At 40.6% G+C, this 12,347-nt stretch overlaps 1 long non-coding RNA gene across 1 annotated transcript; it reads right to left on the bottom strand.

The window, feature by feature from the left end:
* Window positions 1–1,812: 1,812 nt before the first annotated feature.
* LOC146360587 (uncharacterized) lies at window positions 1,813–3,097 on the bottom strand. The gene is made up of 2 exons (XR_014799366.1): window positions 2,061–3,097; window positions 1,813–1,981 (listed from the first exon to the last, which is right to left on the bottom strand). It is a non-coding gene; the product is annotated as an uncharacterized LOC146360587 (long non-coding RNA).
* Window positions 3,098–12,347: the final 9,250 nt, after the last annotated feature.

Genomic DNA, 12,347 nt, shown 5'->3' with positions numbered 1-12,347 from the left:
TCAGTCTTTTCCACATGAGGACATTTACCTTTAGTTTTTGCTTTACTGATGAGTGGCTGGTTAACCTGCAGTGGTTGAAGTATGTGTCGGTCGTCTGGAAGAGTAGGTGTAGAAGACGTCTTTAATGAATGTAATGCTCTGAAGGTGTCAGTGATTACTGTGAATTCATTATAAAAGTGGATTTCAGTGAATAAAGTGAATAAAGACAGGCCCTCATGGTGAAGCTCAGGTGTCCATAAAGTGTAACAGGAGAGCTTTGTCATACTTTCAGATATTTTACATGAGCCCGTCTTTCAAAAAATACATAAATAAATAAATAAATAATTCATTCATCCACAGGTAGCACAATGCTCATATCTGAAAGTAAACTCTGATATATATCCCCGACTAGGGTTACTACTAAATAAAGGATCGCCCCAAAATGACTAAATATATAAAGACACTCTCCAGAAGAAGTTAAAGGGATTTTGTTTATTGTACAAGCAATATCTTCATAAGAATTACAAATTCTGCAGACATATTACCTTCTTACTGAACCTGAATAACTCACACACAGACGTGTCTGCTGCTTATCTTTGTTCAAACATGATGTTTTATCTTCTCTTCTAAACACATTACTCATCTTTCTGGCATCATGTTACATGAAAACACCTGCATTCTACCTGTGTCATTGTACCACAAAGACAATGATTGCAACACTGTGCTTGCAAAATAGAAGAAATAAGACGACCAGCAAATACATAAAAGATGGTAAAAGTGATTCCATCTTTGTGTCTCCTCCCATTGTTTCCCCAGTCTGTCTAGTTCCCATATTCCCAGGACACCGCTGGACAACAAGTGGGTATTCCAAGACTGAGAGACAGCCAGAGTTGGCAAAAGATCAGACATTCTCTACTTAAGTAGACGTAAAAATACTATTGTTCCAGTGAAAGTTAAAGTACTGATTCAACTTCATTACTCAGTTAAAGCAAAAAAGTACAGGCTCGAAGCGCTTACAGAGAAAAGCATACAACAGAATACAACAGAATGCTGTTCGCGGCAGTAACACACACTTGGAGGAGAGGCTCCAGCCGTCCATTCCAGCCCTATCCCTAACATTAACTCTAACCATAACTTTAACCTTAACCCTATCAGGTCTTGTTTTACAAAGCGAGATGATTAGAACAAAAAACACATTTACACATACCGATGATTTGTCACATAGCATCGTTACCTGTTGGGATGAGAACGTGTTGTTTCCAGAGCACCACAAATTGGGGTTTCTGTAGCTCAGGTAGGAAACCTACTAATCAGAAAGTTGCTGGTTCAATCCCCGCCTGCTCCAGCCTGCATGCCAAATATCCTTGGGCAAGACACCAACCCCAAGTTGCTCTCCGATGCATCCATCGGGAGGATGAATGCGTATTACTGTTAGATAGAAAGCACTTACAGAGAAAAAGCATAGAAAAAAGTGAGTGCATGAATGAGGCAAGTTGTAGAGAGTAGAAAAGTTTTATACAAGAACCAGTTCATTTACCGTTATATTTTAGTTTTATTTTCAGCTCTGTACTTTTTACATGTAATATTGATTCATTAGATTGACTACATGTATTACACCTAACTTGCGGACAGTAAATTTAAACAACCGTAATAATTTATTTTCAGCATCTGAAATATTTATTTCGTTTGTTTTTTGTTTTCTTTTTGGCTCCTGATATTAGCCAACTACTATTTGTCAATGTTGAACTAATAATGAATCTAAGAAAAGGTATTTGTCACGGTTGGCCAGCGTCAACCGTGGGGATGTGAGGAAGGAGGAGCCCGGCACGGAGCTCTGAATGCAAGCAGTGCGTTTATTTACAGTGAATGGAAAATAACAATAAATCCGCAGTGCGTTCCCGACTCCCGTGAAATGTCCTCTTCCCAGTGCTAGTGTTCCTTGTCTCCGCTCCTCAGTGTCTGAGCACCCCGTGCTCGCTGCCCTCTCGTCTCCACGCTTCTCCTGGGGAGATAACAAACAGGCAGCCGTAAGACACATACAATGCGGCAGACTATCCGTACTGACTGGCCGAGAGACTAACGTGAAGTCACGCAATGATCCAGCGTCAGAGAGAGCGCCACCGCATTCTTAAGTAGCTCCTCCGACAAGGCTTGATCAGCTGTGTGATGGTCTTCAGGTGTGGCCAACCACCTGGCAGGGCCACACCCACCAGGCCTGAAGGTGCCTGTAAACAGGTGCTCTCAGAAACACCGGCATCCACACACACACACACACACACACACACACACACACACACACACACACAGATATACCTGCAAGCAGGGAGAACGAGGGACAGCACACCAAAAACACACATGTCCATAACTGCTCAGGGACCCTGGGTCGTTTAGACTCCTGAGCTGTGCACGAGGGGTCGACCAGCCACTGGAAGGCCGGGCACTCGTTTTCAACCGTAATATACCTGATGTGCTCAGGTAACCTGTAGCGCCATGAAACCACTGTCACACCAGGGCGCATAAAAAATGATGCTTTAAGAGACTGATGGGATCGGGCAGCAGGGAAAACATCCACAAAATGCTACCTTCAGTTTGACTCCCTAAGACTACCTAAATTAAGTAGAGTCATTACATGCTTGTTAAAAGCAAACTCTCATATAGTTTTTAAATGTGCTTCTTTCATTACAATGACTAGATAAAGAATGTGGCACTGTCTCTATTTAACACTGGCTACCCCAAAATGTTTCCAAACCTACAACCGTAACTTTCACTGACAGATTTTCAGATAAGGTTATTGAAGCTGTGGGGTTAATTTTTTAAGTAACATGAGATGAGAGGCAGCAGCATACATACAGAGCATCAGTGATAGAAAGCTAGGCTAACATAGGGTAGCTACCTCAGTCTCTCTGACTCAGAGAAAAAGGCTAGGAGCAAGAAGAAGCAAGAAGATGCAATCACAGAACAAACTGTGTAAACACACAGAGGGTCTTATAGTCCTGTTTGAGTGGGACCGGTTAAAATAACAAAAAACTAATTGCATGTTGTAAAAGTCAAATTCTGTGACTGAGTTAGAAAATTCAAAAGTTATGAGACATATGAGATTTGAGAATTGTTTAACACATAACTGTAGTACATACATCTCTATCCTACAATCACTGCTATCAATATATCAGCAATCATGACATAAACAAATAACAAAATTAAGCTGTTTTTTTTTTTAACAGACTAAAATCTTGCGGCACTTCCAAGGTCCACCTGTTCAAGGAGAAACATGTATAGGCCCATCTCAAGTGCCAGTGAACATCTAAATGATTCAGGGAAGACTTTGGAGAAAGTGCTGTGGGGAGATGAAACGAAATTCCAATTATGTGGCTTTAACTGACCTTTTGAAATAGGAGTGTGATGCAAAAAATAGCATCCCCGCAGTCAAGCAGAGAGATGGAAACATTATGATGTGGGCTACAGGACGACTTAGTCGGGGTTCCAAGCAGTCAGGAAATGTGACATCGTCAGACTGCATGCCACGGATTGGCTTGTCAGTTGCGGCACTCAATGAGTCATGAGACGGTGTCTTTCACTAAAATGAAAACTGCAGTTTTTTTAAAACCCTGCAACAAGGCAAATAGCTGCACAACACCGTGGTTTCCAAGTGTGACAAAAAGCCACAGATACATCATCGCTGCGACGTCTTCCTTTGTTGTGGCATTCGTGTTGCTTATAAATGACAACATGGACATCGGGCCGCTTTGCTGTAATGACCCCACGCACATTAGGTGGTACTTGATTGTAATGGAAAATGAGTTGAGTCACAGCAAGCTGATCTGAGTATGTACTAATGGAGAAGTGCTATAAGATCACGCAGTGGTCTAGTCAGTCTCCAATTCAATTCAATTCAATTTCTTTATTGTCCCACAAGGGGAAATTAGTTTAGCAGCAGGAGGATAAAAATAACCAGAACAATACAATAAAATAATAATGACAATAATAATGATAGAAAGTTCAAGGACAGTTATTTGCCATTTAGGAGACAAGACGCAGTAGGGATAAAAGAGACCTGGAGTCTTTTAGTCCTCCTCACAGGTACTCTAAAACGGCGGCCGGAAGGCAACAACTCAAACTCACTGTGAAGTGGATGGTTCACACAATTAATAATAGAATGAGCCTTTCTAAGCACATTTCTATTGTAAATGGCCAAAAGTCCATCTTGCCAGCGCCCTGAAATTTTGCTAGCAGTTTTTACCAGAAGTCCCAACCGATTCTTATTCTTCACCGTCAGGTTACCAAACCAGGCAGCGATACAAAAGGACATCACAGATTCGATAAAACTTCTATAAAACAAGGACAACATCTCAGATGAGACATTAAAAGATCTCATTTTCCTTAAAAAGAACAGTCTTTGTTGAACTGTTTTAGTAGTGGCATCAGCATGAGATTCAAAACACCGTTTATGGTCAAGTACCACACCTAGATATTTATAACTCTCAACGATCCCAATATCGGCAGTTTTAATGATAGTAGGTGATGAGCTATAAGAGGACTTCCTAAAATCAATAATCATGTCTTTAGTTTTTGACACATTAAGTGAAAGGAAGGACTCATCACACCAATTCACAAAATCATCTACAACCTGTCCATGGCCTGACTCGTCCCCCACTAGAAGACTGACGATTACTGTGTCGTCAGCAAACTTCAGGATGTGTCTGTTCGTGAATTTGCTGCAACACTCATTTGTGTACAGAATGAACAGAAGGGGAGAGAGGCAGCAACCCTGGGGTGATCCAGTAGAGGAGGAGAGCACATCAGAAAATACATGATTCACCCTCACACATTGTGACCTATTGATCAGAAAGTCTGTCACCCAGCCGACCAGACTAGTGTCAAGCTTGAAATGATTGTAAAGCCTGTCAGCAAGTAAGAAGGGTTGAATTGTATTAAATGCAGATGAAAAGTCAGCAAATAATAATCTTGCATGGGTGTGGGGGGCCTCAAGATGCTTATACAAAAGATGCAGGAGTGTGACAGCAGCATCCTCCACACCTCTCCCTGCTCTATAGGCGAACTGGAAGGGGTCAAGATGGTGTTCAACCTGCATTAAAATCTCCTTCTTAATTATCTTCTCAAATGTCTTCATCACTAAAGAAGTCAGAGCCACAGGCCTAAAATCATTCAGCACCTTAGGAGAACTGCCCTTAGCAACAGGAACAATGACAGCTTGTTTCCCAATCTTAGGTACCGTCTGTAGCTCTAAAGAAAGTGAGAAGATATAGTGAAAAATCCCACTCAGCTGATCAGCACAAGTTCTCAGTACCTGTCCACAGATGTTGTCAGGTCCAGGACTCTTGCTTTTGGTGTGTCTAAAAAGATTAGCTACCCCCGTCTCATCAATACAAATTGATGGGGGAGTGATAGTCTTTTCCCTCAGTGTGCTGGTCTGCCTAGAACAGTCAAAGTTCTCAAAACGAAGGTAAAAACTGTTAAGACTGTCTGCCAGATGTTTGTCAGAGGTAAACCCTTCTAAGGTAATGCTACTTTTACCTTTCGTGTGTAGCCCTGCCATTGTTTTCATACCAAGCCAAGCTCTTTGGAGGTTGTTACTGCTGAGTTCTGCCTCAATCTTATTTCTGTACCTCATCTTGGCGATCTTTATTGCAGCCCTCACCTCCTTCCTCAATATTCTCATAGTGGGAACGTCTCCCTCGTTAAAAGCAATTTTCCTTTTAAGAATCAGATCCTTAATATCTTTAGAGAGCCACGGTTTGTTATTAGGGAAAGTCTTAAATTCTCTGACTGGAACCACAGAGTCTTTGCAAAAAGAGATGTAGCTACACACCACATCAGTGAGTTCATCCAAATCAGAAGTGCTCTCTTGAAACAAGGACCAGTCAGTGCAATCAAAACACCCCTGAAGGGCAACACAACTGTCTTTTGTCCAGACATTAGTCCGCTTCACACAGGCCTTCTCCCTCCTAATCACAGATCTGTAAGCAGGGAGGAGATGAATAACATTGTGATCCGAAGAACCTAGCGCAGGTCCGGCCACAGACTTATATGCCCCCTTAATCGGTCCATAACACAAATCCAGCGTTTTGTTATTCCTTGTAGGACAAGTGACATATTGAAAGAAATTGTTCAGTGATTTCTTAAGATTACATTGTTAAAATCACCAAGAATAAAATTAGGAGCATCCGGTGAGAGAGTCTGCAGATTGTGTACCACTTTAAAAATGGCGTCGGCAGCAACTTTAACGTCAGCTTTAGGATGAATGTAAACAACAGTGACAAAAATTTGAGGGAACTCCCTCGGTAAGTAAAAAGGCCTGACAGATACTGAAAGGAGCTCGATGTCAGGAAGACACAACCGCTCCCGCACAGTAAAGTTATTACACCAGCCCTGGTTGATATACAAACATACCCCTCCTCCGTGAGATTTGCGTGTTACTCCACAGTTCCGATCCAATCTGACAGGGGTCCCAAAGCCGCTGATTTGCAGTGAAGTGTCACTGTCCATATCGGTCAGCCACGTCTCGGTAAGCGCCATCAGACAAGCCTCCCTGTATTCCCGTAGATGAAGCACATTTCCTTGTAATTCATCCGTTTTGTTCCTAAGAGATTGGACATTGGCCAGAATCATAGAAGGCAGAGGAACACGACTCTTCCTCCGAAGTTTTCTTACACGCTGACGCACGCCGCCTTTCTTTCCGCGTTTTCTCAAGTGGCGGGGCTTTCCAAAATTAGTCTTTGACCGGGAAAATAAATCCTCACCAAGAATCACATCTGTCCGAGCATTAGAAGAGTCGTACATAGACAAACAGGACCACCGTAATCCAAGTAGTTCCTCGCGTGTATAAGTGATTGTCAGTGAGAGTGAATGACTCCAGGTGAATATCGCCAACAACAATAAAACTAAGGTGTAGAAGATCTCCATCTCGGCAAAATAAACTTCATAAAAAGTTAAAACCACGGTTAAGAACAGAGTTAAAACAAAGGTAAAAACAAAAAGAAAAAGAGAAAGAAAATGCCAATAAACACCTGCTGCAGGTCGCCACAAGAGCAGCGCCCTCTCACAGCTGATCCACCTCCAGACATCAGTAATGTAGAAAATCTGTGGAGGGAGCTGAAGTTTCAACTTTCCAAGTGGCAGTCAAGAAACTTAAAGGATTTAGAGAGTTTCTGTAAGGAGCAGAGGGTTAATGTTTGTGTGTCCTCACTGTAAAGACTGCAGGTTACTGGAGCGTGTCGTGTCATGTTTCCTGTTGCTCTGAGGTGCATCCAACAAATACACAAATCATTTACCACTAATAATAACACCTCCCCCACTTAAGTGTGTTCAACAGGAAGCTAAAAGTTGTTAGCTGTTAAAGTGTTCAAAAAACAGCAGGAGCTCGGTGTGAGGCCACAGTGGGCCAGAAAACACACACAAGATGACCTCCAGCAAGGACAAAATGTATCTGGACGTCTCTGTGAGCATCTGTCTCACTGTGTAAGTGTAGCACAGTGTCTGTGTGTGCATGGCTGGGGAAGAGAGACAGCACAACTGAAAGCCAGCACTCAGACGAGGACCCGGTGCATCGTCTGTCTCATCTCAGCCAGTTTACTTACAAACTCTTTAAGTTTGAATTTTAAAGCCGACAATGTGCACAGGGCAGTGATATTTAAAATGAAGGTAAACTATTCCAATCTCTGGAGCCCCAATTGTGTATCTCACACACACACAGTCCTGAATTCATTACTGAAGTCTCATCCAGACGTTCAATGTGTACACAAAGGAATTCTTCGGCAGGAGGTGAAAGAAAATGGCCCACAAGTTAATCCAAAATGACGGTTTTATCAACAATGGCCACCAGCGGTGATTTTGGCACCTGTGACAAGGTTGAAAAGAGCTGTGGGTAATTTGGTCTCACAAAATGCAGCGCACACACACACACACACACACACACCAAGTTCTCCTCCTGCCTTCAGCCCAACCGTTGAGCGCGATGACAAATAGAGCCGCAGAATTTTGCTGCTGTGTAATTAAATTGAGACGTGGGGTCAAAATTCCCACCTAGATTGAGTGAGATGAAATATAAATCGGCTCTCCTCTAACTGACTTTATAGAAATAATTACATAAGCTGCATTTATAACTGTTATTAAATAACAGCAGCACACGAGAACTAAAGTGTAATCCCAGCACATTTCGCTTCGCTTGCACCGATTCTTTAGAGATGACGACTGTGGTGGGTAATTAAGGGCAAACAATATACAAGTCGCGTGAAAAATGGAGGCCGCATTACCTTTCCAAAGCTTCCTTTCCCGATGGCCCGCAGTATCTGGAAGTGGTCAAAGTTTACTGTGGAGAAAATGAGAAGCAGTTAGTGAGAACGTGTCAGTTTGAGCTGAGCTATAAAACAGGGAACATGACATGTACAGCACTGTGCAAAAGTCTTGAGCCATCCCTCATTTGCTTCCAGGGATCCGGACTTCCCTGTAATCTTTAAAGTGGTATTAAGGAATAGCTCTCCAGGCTTTTTAAAGTGTTTCTGATTTTTAATCCAGGGCTTGTATTTGACCAGTTTTTGTCTGTTAAGACCCTTCACACTAATCTCTGAAACATTCAAACATAAACAGACACCTAAGTCACGGAAAGGACCAGAAAACTTAACAAAGAACCAATTTGAAATTGTATCTTTACACATTTACTTGCAGCCTATTGCAAAAAAACAAGACCCCACATCATTTGTTCTCACTTCTTTAGTTGAAGAATGCAGTTAATAACACCGTTAACACAGACTGACCTGGCAAAACATGAAAAAATAAGGGGGTGGTTCAAGACTTTTGCTCGGTACTGTATGAGAAATGGAAATGTGCACTTCACAATGTATCGCTGCACTTCGGCAGTACTGTGCAGATCAAATGTTTTTTTGAAAGAATTAAAAAGTCGGAGCGCAGTGGGAGAGAATAATGTGTGTGTTAGATAATGAAACGGGAAAGATTGAAAGGTGGAAATAATGAATCACAACAGTCAAAATGTGAAAAAACAAAAACATTTTCCCTGGAGGATCTGTACAGTGACACACCGTCACAGTATCGACGATTAGCAAGCAAAACAAAACCCCAGAAATAACATTTATTAAATGAAGACTCAGCTAAACCTTTTTAAACTTCACATCTGAATAACAAATAACACACGCAGCACATAGAAACAAATATCTAAAATGAGTTAGATCCCAGGAAGTTAGACACGCTTTCATAAGTTTTCTGATCGACTTTTACGAGATTAAATTTGAGCAAGTAAAGACATTTCACATGAAGCTCAGAGGCAGGAGAGTTGTACTTCAGAAAGACATCCAGCTCAGAGCGCTCAACTCATTCATCTTACTTTATTTTCCTATTTCAGTATGCATGATAACACAGCCAGATGTTTTCATTCATTGCCACTGAAGCAGATGCATGTGTGTGTTCTGCAGACTGATTGAATCCTTCTGTACGCAGCTTAAAATGAGTCCTGAGGAAAGAGGTTGAATGGAAGTGGTGAGGAAGAGTGTCATGTTTTTTTCCTCTGTAATAAATAAACTAAATAATAAGCACAAATATTTTTGTTTTCCAAATATATTTTTACGAGCGCTGAACATGTGATCAAGATTAGACGATAAATACAAGATTAATTTCACTATTCTGCTGTATTTCTACTTAACACCTACCTGACTCACTTTTGAATGAAATTAATGCAACGTGTGAGACTAATATTTTTAATCAGATCTTAATTTATGCAAAAATATCCATCATAGACCCCAGAAAAAAGCATGAATAAAAAGAACACCCGATCCATGATATTAAAAAAGCCTTGATCATTAATAGCAAGTCTTTTTAATATCAACCAATAAGAGTAAAGTTAGCTTAAAGCCACAACCCCTGTTTTTCAGGCAGAGGAGAAAAAGAGGAGCTTCGTTTAAGATAAAGAAGCATGCAAAGCTACTCTAGTAGAGTCCAAGAATAAGAATATCATGTTGGAAATGAACATGAGGATGATCAAAACACATTCCCTCCAACAAATAAATACTATAGAGAGCGGAGCTGCTTCATCATTTTAAAAAAACAACGTCTTTGGCTGAGCACAAACACAAGCGCTCAGGAATCAGATTAACCAACAACAGACAAGCTTTCTTCCAACAACTCAGAGTAAAGAGTAATGAGCTAACACTGAGTAACTGTTGGCCAGTAAAATCAACGGTTGCTAACTTTCACATGCAGCAGCTCATTAAGACACTTAAAATAAATTGAATTAAGACATTTAAATGTTGGTTGTATTTTCCTTCCCGATGCATGTGAAAGGTTAAGACTTACATCTCCAAATGTACTGGAACTGATTTGAACCAGAGGACTCAGCCACACTGTTACTATGTACTGCATAAACACGTTTACCGATGAAGGCAAATCAGACGCTGTCCTGACTGTGTGGCTAAATTTTGTGCTGAAAGCATCAAATCAATTGAATATGATTAACTTGCTATGAGAGTTTTTTAGTCCAAGTGTGACTTTTTCTGGGTTCATACACCTTTCAGGGTCAAATTCAAGCACTTTGTAAGCACGTTTAATGTCCATTTTCAAACTTTTCCAGCACATTACCATAAAAAGGATGCATATTTCACTTCGCATCACCTGAGTAAGACCACGTGAAAGGCCAAATGAATAAGTCTTCTCATCAGATATTGATGCTTCTTTCTTATGTGACACAAAAAACAGGAGGAGACAGATCTTTGCTTGTGTTGTTTTTTAAGTTCATTCATTCAAAACTAACTGTAAGACGCTTAACTACATTGCAGTCTGTGTTATTGTTGTAGACCTAATTATCACCTTTAAAGTGTTTGTGCTAATAACATCATGTAGAGTAAGACAGGCATAGAGAACAGCACTGACTGGGAGAGGCTTTGAACAGATGACATACTCAGATCAATGCAACACTTTAGACTTTAAAAATGCACAAGCGTCTTTCAAAAACCTATTTATTTAATCTATCATCATTGATATTATTATGTACAGTTATAATGTACTGTTCATCTCCCTTAAATAAACAGGCAGCCTTAAAGTGTGAAATAGTCACTTGTCTACTGTCTCAGTGGCTGATAGTGCCCCACAGGCCTCAATGTGAGCTTGAAGCCATTATGTTTAAATTGTTTAATGATAAACAGATTTTGAATGAAAGGAGGAAACTTCGGTAGCACAAAAAAGTGCCTATTCTTTGTTCCCATATGGTTCAGTCAAATTACCGTCATTTCCCCCTAAGGTGTTCCCAAAGACACCAGGTTAATACTTGAAAAAGCTGCAGCAATACACAAAAATATCATCAATATTCTGTTTACTTGGTGACAACGTCGCTTTTAGCCTTCAATCAGAAAGCCTGACGTTGGCTAGTTAAGCATCGGGCTAACGTTTAACGCTTTCACTTGAGGGAAGTAACTCGTATTACTGCTACTGCTGTGTAATCTTGGTTAAATTCACAGCATATTCTACAAGTTACCCTGCAATAACTAACTGTTAGAATAGCGGCACCGTATTGTATCGCACTGAGTGCACTTCAATCCTTTATCCCGCGAGTTTGCTAGCTAGCAAAATAATAATACCAATTTTTTAAAAATAACATGTGTAACGTACACACTCGAGAAAATTAATTACTAGTACTTACGCAACTCCCCCGTTGTGAAAACGTACAAATCCTTCTTGTATTTTTCGTTTTCCAGCAAACACTCATTAAAACGGCCTCCAGGCACATTAGTGCACTCACCCCCGACTGATCAGGGAGTGGGTGGGGGGTCACACATTGAAACAGACTAACGTGCAGAGGTACAGCCCAGGCAGAGAAATGTTGCTTTTAGACTTTGCGACTCATTTTATTTCTCTATCTGATAAGAAACTATTCAATCCGATAGTTATTTGTGGTGAATGAAATACGGTTACAGTTTCAAGAAGTTTTAAGCACCAAATCCGAAATCCAAGCACTGCAATATTAAAATCCAATTCAATTTCTTGTTTGCTCCGAAATCTACGACATGACTATATACAGAAAAGCTTGACATGGTATGCAAAAAACCCCCGAAAACAATACAAATACATGAACAAAAAATTTTTAACTGTCAGTTATGTCATTTTAAAATTTTCCAAAACTAACATTTTCTTTGACTGACTGATATTAAATTGATTAGGGTCAAATTTAGTGTGAACAATATTACACAAAAAGCACGTGTGTGCGCATGCGCACATATTAGAATCGTTTCGATGCTTCTAATATGTGCGCATGCGCACATATTAGAATGCTTCGATCGCTTTTGAGTGGTAACTTTGCTTCGATCCTTTCTGACGTCATAACTTTACTTTGATCCCAAAACCCATAAATA

This window comes from Perissodus microlepis, chromosome 23 (assembly GCF_051167445.1).
Source record: "Perissodus microlepis isolate ML-2025 ecotype Zambia chromosome 23, ASM5116744v1, whole genome shotgun sequence".
In the NCBI taxonomy this organism is placed as follows: Eukaryota; Metazoa; Chordata; class Actinopteri; order Cichliformes; family Cichlidae; genus Perissodus; species Perissodus microlepis.
This window is presented reverse-complemented; position numbering and strand designations above follow the sequence as displayed.